This window comes from Sinocyclocheilus rhinocerous, unplaced genomic scaffold (genome assembly GCF_001515625.1).
Source record: "Sinocyclocheilus rhinocerous isolate Xijiao unplaced genomic scaffold, SAMN03320098_v1.1 scaffold498, whole genome shotgun sequence".
NCBI lineage: Eukaryota > Metazoa > Chordata > Actinopteri > Cypriniformes > Cyprinidae > Sinocyclocheilus > Sinocyclocheilus rhinocerous.
In genome coordinates this window covers 421,195-430,105 of record NW_015633594.1, presented here as the reverse complement: position 1 = coordinate 430,105, position 8,911 = coordinate 421,195, and the positions used below count along the sequence as shown (strand labels likewise).

Genomic DNA, 8,911 nt, shown 5'->3' with positions numbered 1-8,911 from the left:
GGCATGAACAGACTTGACATGAACAGACTTGACTTGACATGAACAGGCTTGAACAGATTTGACGAGGCACAAACAGACTAGACTCACCGACAGCGGGTTACAACATCAATACACGACCCAAGACAATGGCAACATGAGGGCTACTTATAGCAGACAAGAGGGTCACATGACAAGAACACACCAATGGGAAACGAGACACATGACTAGGACAACCAATCAGAACATGACACAATGAACAGAGGAACCAATGGCATGAAGACAAGAGGGCAAGGGAAGCATGACACTAACAGCATAAAACAATTACAAAATAAAAGACATGAAAACATGAACATGAACCAAAACCCAAACACCACATTACAGTAGCGCACATGTGATTCAGTTTTGCAATGTGTGTGAGCCTGTTTACAAATATGCTGTCAAACAAAGAGAACATTTAATGACATGTTTTTAGTCAGTCGAGTCGAATGTTTGAAATAACTTCCTTTTCTGATCTGACATGGTTTTATATCAGAGAATGAGGCAGAAATCATGCTATTATAGTATTCTATACAGTGATAGATGCGGGAATGTACACTTTTTTTTTATTTTTTTTTTTACATCGAACCAAATTTATCAAATAAATTGGACAAACATTTTTTTAAAAGGCAATTCTGTTTGGTTCTGGATTCCTAACTTGATTTTTAAGAGATGCAGATTTTTCTGATTTTTTTTATCATAATTTAACATTTTATAATAAAACCTTAAACATTTGTTATGATTGATAGTTATGGCTTCCTGCATGTTAACAGGTCACCCTGCAGTTTTCTGTAAAAGACAATGATATAATAATTATCATATTTATTCTTCAATACTCTGTTTTGTATATTATAGTGAAATAGTGTTATTACAATATTATTACAATATTTCTTACTTTGTTTAATGTTTTTATATAGTAAATATAAGAACATTAGTGTCCTGTTTAAGTGATTAACTGCAATACTTGTGGTTGTTTTCAGGGATGGTAACATGTTTTCCTGAGCTACAATTGTGTGGCCTGTGCTACAAATCTTTCAACCTCTGTAGCGCCAGTGCAAATATGCAAACAAAGTTAACATACAGCCCTGCCTTACATGCTCATTCCACTAAATGCAGCTTTGAAGCCCTTGTTATACAGTTGTGGTCAAAATTTTACATACACTTTGCAGTAGCAAAATGTTAATTATTTGACCAAACTAAGAGGGATCATACAAAATGCATGTTGTTTTTTATTTAGTACTGACCTGAATTTCACATAAAAGACGTTTACATGTAGTCCACAAGAGAAAATAATTGTTGAATTTATAAAAATTACCCTGTTCAGAAGTTTACATACGCTTGATTCGTAATACTGTGTAGTTACCTGGATGATCCACAGCTGTTATTTTTATTATTATTATTATTGTTTTTTTTTTTGAGATAGTTGTTCATGAGTCCCTTGTTGGTCCTGAAGAGTTAAACTGTCTGCTGTTCTTCAGAAAAATCCTTCAGGTCCCACAAATGCTTTGTTTTTTTTCAGCATCTTTTGTATATTTGAACCCTTTCCAACAATGACTGTATGATTTTGAGATATCAACTGAGTACAACTGAGGGACTCATACACAACTATTACAAAAGTTTCAAACGCTCATTGATGCTCCAGAAGGAAAAGCGATGCATTAAGAGCCTGGTGGTGAAAACTTTTTGAATTTGAAGATCAGGGTAAATTTAACTTGTTTTGTCTTCTGGGAAACATGTAAGTATCTTCTGTAGCGTTTGAAAGGCAGGACTAAATGAAAAATGTACACTTCTTCATTCTGTTCAAAAGTTTACACCCCTGGCTCTTAATGCATTGTTTTTTCTTCTGGAGCATCAGTGTATATAAACACTGATTTAATCGGAAGTGATCAAAATACAGCAAATTATATTATTTAGTTTAGTTGTCTATTTTTTTTTTTCTTTTCCCAGAATCATGGGAGCATCATGATCTCTATTTTAAACAAAAGAGAACATTGTGATTTTCAATTTATCCAGAATTGTGCAGCTGTAGTTGGTCATTTACTCACATGTAATGGGGTGACAGGGGCGGGAGTCTTTTTCTTAGGGGCTAAGCCCCTTATCTCTTCCGACCCTAGCAACACCCCTGTCATATCCACATGCAATAATGTGCTGTTTCTAACACGTCCTGATGTTTTGAGGTCAGATGGTCAGTTGTTTGAACATAATAAATTCTTATATTTCATAGAGTATGTTATTGATTAAGTTGACTGGAATAATATAGATGACTGTAAACAGTATTCACAGACATACAATCATAAAAACATTGTTATTTTCTGTGATTTTACAGATATGGAAAACAATAGAATGTAATTACATTGCGTATCTTCTTTAATAATACTGTCCTCACCAGGTGCTATATATGCACAAAGTTTTTAGCAATTTATAAACAATGAAAGTGAAAATCTTGTGTGATGCATCACAATTACAGTCAGTCAGAATAATGATTTAACAATGTTTTAGAAGAGGAAAAAGTGTTTATGCAAATGTACGCAAAATAGTTTTTTGAGAACTGTGAATTTTATTTTTTTGTGTGTGCAAATTTTCATATTTTATGTTGGTATGTCTTCGATATGTTTAAATACATATTTATAACTTTTTCAAAATGGTGGAAAATTAGGTTAAAGTTTATTATGGTACAGTTTGGCACATTTTTTGTCAGCTATAACATTTTCATTGACAAAAATTGTGCTATTTCAGTTCAAATAAAATGGACTACAGTTAATAAATATTAAATGACAGTTCATAAAAATGACTAGAACTCTGATCTGTGAATGCTTTTGACCTTTCCTGCAGCCACGGGTGACCCCTGAGGGTGAGTTCCTGCCATTGGACAATGCAGACCTAAACATCGGCTTTGACACCGGAACAGATCGCATCTTTTTGGTGTCACCTGTGACAATTGTGCACGAAATTAATCAGGAGAGCCCCTTCTTTGAAGCGGACAAACGTACACTAGAGGGAGACAAAGAGATGGAGGTGGGTGGTGATTCTGGAGGGCATGGTGGAGGCCACTGCCATGACAACCCAACGCCGTCTTCATACCTGGCCTCTGAGATCCTCTGGGGTCACCGCTTTGAACCTGTGCTCGTTGAAAGGAAGAACTGCTACCAGGTGAGACACCGAGAATAAAGAAATGGAGGGTGTAGAGTGATGGAGTTGAAAGGAGTAAAGGGATTATTGAATGAAAATGCAGTGCTTGTAAATGTAGAAGTACCAGATGAGACTCAATACTGTGTTTGTAAAGCAGCATTGTATTGATATTCCTCAAATATTCTGGTTAGCGTTCGTTCTAAACCCCCAACACTAAATATTTGACTTATGCAATTAATTCAGCCCCATTTTACTTAACAGAATCCTGTCCAATTTTTATTTAAATTTTTTTTTTCATTAAAAAATGTTCAAAATCTCCTATTGTCTTGCACTAATAGAATGATTGCTTGAACCAACAGCAAAAACATTGTGATATTCTGATTATGTTTGCATTTTCAGTTGTGATTGTGTTTTTCTTACAGTGTTGCCAGATTTATATTAAAATTACCAGAAAGAAGCAACTCAATTAAATTGGCCACGCTTAATTTATATAACAGGAACATGAATTTGCTGTTTTGCACTTTAAAGAATTTATGAAGTGCAGTGTTCGACCTCCTTGGTCCATAAATGAAGGATGTCTTGTATGAAAGGTATTAAATATGATAAAATCAACCCAATCTATCTAATGGTTTATCTGTAAGGCCTGTAAAACCTTTAACCTTTTTTTTTATCAGGGCACTGTCATGTTAACATTTAAAGACAGTTTTGACACATTTTCCTTTTCTAGTTAAACATGACATCTTTTGGAGCTATGAATTTCTTTTGATTTCAACTCATTTGAATTCTACTTTAATTTAAATTGCAATTCTGTTTTTACCTCAATTTAAATTCATTGGAACTGAGTTGGAATTTAAACTGAATTGGAATTTAAAAGGCATTCTTAATTCTGAATCTTGATCATTTCTGAATAAATAGGAGCTATCGATACCAAAAATATGGTGTTGTGAATGTGTTGATTCTCAAAATTCACAAAAAGCAGCTCTCATGCTTCATTTCTTTTGTGTAGAACCAAAACCCGAAAACTACTCTACTACTACTATTAACTAAAATGAACAATATTCTTTTCCTGACTTGCAAGGTTTTTCCTTTAGAAATGTAAATCTAGTTATGCTCTGTACTTGTCATGTGTCCTCCCCACCTCTAGGTGGACTACTCGTACTTCAACAGGACTTATGAGGTCTCGGACACGCCCACCTGCAGTGTCAAAGAGTTAGATGAGAAAAAGTACATCCTGGGCTCCCGTTCCTCCTTCTGTTACGAGAACGAGGTGGCTCTGCAGCTCTCCTCTGTCCCTCCCTGCCCTGACCAGTTCTCTCCATCCCCCTGTTCTTCCCCCTCTCCCTCACCCTCTTTCGTTCGGCCCACACCACCATCTCGACAAGACTCCTGCAGTGAGCACCCACACATACACTGAGCCATGTGCCTTGGATGAAAGGGCACGGGGGAAAGCAGCGGTCAAAGAAAGAAAGGGAGATAGATAGAGAAAGAAAGGGAAAGGGTCAGGATGGAGGGAGGAGTTGGAACCGGGGGTAGGGAGAGAGAGAGAGAACCAGCAAATGGACAAAGGCTGGAAAGACAGACTTGGACAGGGGACTAAGGCAAAGAGGACCATAAAGGCACAGTTTAGGACTGATTAATGACAATAGGTCATGCTTAAGATGGGCTGAGAAAAGACAGAATGCACAAAAGATGGAGAACAGAGAAGGGAAAGGGGCCTCTCACCGTCTGGGAGAAGAGAACGAAAGAGCAATATAGTGGGGTGAATTCACTAAACGGTTGCGCCAGTGCAGTATTTCTGCACGCATCTTATTTGCTAACCCATTTGGTAATTTGCTAATTCCCTTGATCTTTTGACATAATATGAGAGGTCATTGTACTATAAAAACATCCTGTAAGTTTCAGAACTCAAAACTTTCTCATTAGTCTAAAAACAGCTTACTAAAGCCAATATTAAAGCCAAACTGCCAAAAATGACAGGTTGTGGAATGTGCCACTTTATGACGTAATAGTGTGGCTAAACCCCGCCTCCGCAGAAGATCAACGCCTGCTTCTACATCACTGCCTGTTTAGCCCCGCCCACCGATTCGTGTCTGTAGTGTAAATAATGAGAGAGGCAAACGCAGGTCTACGCAGAAACCAAGCGATAAAGATGCTCCAAAGACAGCAAGACGCTGTGCAGATCAGTAAGAACTTGATCCTTTGTTCGCAGATTCGTAGCACAATTCGACGCAGGATTTTTAGAAAGATAGAAACTAAAAGACGATGCTGTGCGACTATATTGGATCCGACAGTAATGTCGCACCACACAAGTGTGAGTAACTGTTTTAATTACATGGTCACTATTGCTTTGTTATTACAGATCGTTTGATATATATACTTTTAACCTAAAACACACCATCTATGAAGGATGTAGGCTGTCAAACATACACAACTGTTAGCCAATCTAGCAGTGGGCGTTTACTTCCGAGTCTACAATCCGCCACACTTATTCAAACAGAGGGTCAAAACAGGACAGAAAATAGCCTATTACTTCTAAATTATGATGTTTTTTGATGTACAAATCTTGATAACATTATATGTGGACCTCAGAGAACAGTATACATAATAAAAAAAGGCAGTTTATGACCCCTTTAAAGGTATTAGTGATGTATTTTACGGTATGTTGTAGAATAGCATGAAAATATCTCAAGCTTGTGTTATTACAGATATTTATCCAAAAATCCATTCGAAAAACCCACTGACTTGAGGACAACGGAACCAGAATTAGTTAATTAGTAAGGGGGTTTTTAGGACTCATTCTGCTGGCACTCCATACACTTATCATATAGAGCAAAGTTTTACAAGACCAACCACTTCACGGCTGTTATCGAACACCAAGAATTTTTGTAAAGCCCAAACCATGACTTTGCTGATTATCTTGGACGTTTCAACATTCTCCTATTCACTGTAATACAAGTGGCCATCTCTGATCCAATCTTAATTGGTCTAGCAGTGTACTGTATTGAAATGTACTCACTGATGCTTCATTCATTTTTAGTGAATTTCCCCCAAAAAGTCGGAGCTTTGTAGAGAAAGAGCTTTCAGATATAGTCAGAAAGGAGGAAGGTTAAGTTTGAGTCAGAGTGCAGGAGAATGTAGTAACACGGCAGATTCAGGTCAGTCACACTGAAATGAGGTCAAAGACTTGATGACCAAAAACAGATCGAACTGCGGCGGAAAATAAAGAGTGAGGGGGAATATAGAGGGATTGATTGTAGGGTTTTTCAACTCAAAAAGGGAATCTTTACATTTTTGTGACAGGTGTTGTTTAACCAAGAGACGAAGACTGGCTAATCTCATATACGAGAGAGCTGCACATTAATCTGTGCAATCATTCAATAATTTCAAAGCTATAAGTAAAATATATGTATTATATATGAGTTTTTTGTATATACTCTCTATATATATATATATATATATATATATATATATATATATATATACAGTATATATATAGGACAGCACATCTGTCATCAGCCACTGTTTGGATTGTTGACTTTCATGTTTTCATGTGTTTTATAACTGTGTAGTAACTATGGTAAATTTAGTAACTATGGAAAATGACTTATTACACTCGGTAGTATTGTTATGTCATGACTGGGGCATCTGTCGTTTTTCTGTCTCATTCATTCTTAAACAACCACACAAACATTCTAACCTAAAGCATGTTGCTGGACAGGTTTTATTCTTGTGTGTTTTTTTTTTATTAGTTTGCCGGCGGTGTGCCTTTGAAGGTGAGCCTGCTTGTTTTGAGGTTTTAGGGAGTAATGGAGAAATTCAGGATTTATTATGCTGATGCTACAGTCAGGCACAGACAGAACAGACATTTTCCACACTTTCTGTGCCATTTATTTTTAGAAGAATCTGTTTAATTCTATATTTGAATGTGGTAAAATGTGTTAAATGGAGCTGAAACACTTGTCAAGTTTTAAACTTAAAATGTTTAACAGTAATTCATAATAGAAAAAACAGACATTGAAACAATGTCTCTTTGCTTAAGTGGCATTTTATTATTATTTAATTTATTTTTTTACTTTTTCAACAGTTCATTTTTTTAAAAGGATGATGCCATTATGCATACTGTTTTATCGGTAAAGGGCCAATTGGATGGAAACAGGCTGGAGACAGCATTTTTCACAAACCTTTTAAATGCATTTAATAATAAACAGCGCAAAAAGTGGAAGAAAACTTGGCTACTGTTCTTGTAGCTGCATGCATAATCATATTATACAAAATGTGTAATAAACTAACATGCAAAGGGTAGGAGTTGTGAACAAGTCTCTTACACTCAGCAAGGCTGCATTTATTTGATTAAAAATACAGTATAAACAGTAATATTGTGAAATATTACAATTGAAGATAACTGTTTTCTATCTGAATATATTTAAAAATGCTATTTATTGCTCTGATATGCAAAGCCAGATTTTTTCAGAAATCATTCTAATATGCTAATTTTGTAACATCTCTTATTATCAGTTGTGCTGCTTAATATTTTTTGTGGAAACTGTGATATGTTCTTTCTCAGGATTCTTTGATGAACAATAGAGTTCAAAAGAACAGCATTTATTTTAAATTTATTTAAGTATTGTGCAACACTGTAAATGTCTTTACTGTTACTTTTTATCAATTTAATGCATCCTTGCTGAATAAATTATTAATTACTGGCCAAACTTTTAAACAGTAATGTACATTACACCTGTAATTAAATATATGATTGCATAACATTAGTATCACAGACAGGTTTTTTTAGAAGTTGATACATGGCCAAATTAAGCCAGACAAATGCATATTCATGGTAGGCAGAAGATACAATTGTCTCTCCAGTTCTGCAGATGGCACTGGTGTGGACTAAAATATACACACAACTGACTGAACCCTTTCGCAGGTTAAACTTAGGGCTCTGTAGTTGTTATAGGAGAATCTTAGACATGTTGCCCTCTATTTGAAGACAATTGTTGCTTTAAGTTATCCACTTATTTACTATTGTCATCTATTTTTAATTTTCCTGTTTCTCTGCATGTAAGCTTGCTTGTTTATCATTAGTCTTCTTGACCACAAAATTCTATTAATAGGCCTGTGTGCGTACTGTTGTTAGAGTGTGTGTGTGTGTGTATCTGTGTACATGTTTTTCTATACTGGTGGGGACTTCAACCTGAATACAAACCAACTCATGGGGAATTGACTAAATTGAGGTCCCCATGGGTACAGAAGCTTATAAATCATACAGAATGAGTTTTAGATAGATTGTAAAAATGCACAAAGTTTTCTGTGAGGGGGAGGTTTAGGTGTAGGGTGATCGAAAATACAGTTTGTACAGTATAAAAAGCATTACGCCTATGGGGAGTCCGCACAAGGATATTGTGTGTGTGTGTGTGTGTGTGTGTGTGTGTGTAAGTGCTTGTCTGTCAGTCTGGTTACCCCAGTTTGACATCTCTGCCATAACTGGACCTCTCACTTGCACTTTGACCTCATCTTTGTTTAATACATTTCTAAACACTAAAGAAAATCCATTATACCCTGAATAATTGAATGCTTTTATCACTCCATAATTCATCCAGGGGCTCATGAATTCACCATGGCATCCAGTGGCCCATGTTCTATTTTTATTTATTTTCTAAATGCGGTTAAGTTATTAGTCGATCAGTGTCGAGGCCTCTGTGCTGTTCCTTTGATACCATTCACATTACTTTGTACAGACAGAATGTACTTCATGGACATGTGAAAAAAA

The 8,911-nt window shown here is 36.0% G+C and overlaps 1 pseudogene; it reads left to right on the top strand.

The window, feature by feature from the left end:
- The window catches only part of LOC107744689 (inward rectifier potassium channel 2-like), a 14,770-nt pseudogene extending 9,606 nt beyond the window's left edge, over positions 1-5,164 (top strand).
- Positions 5,165-8,911: the final 3,747 nt, after the last annotated feature.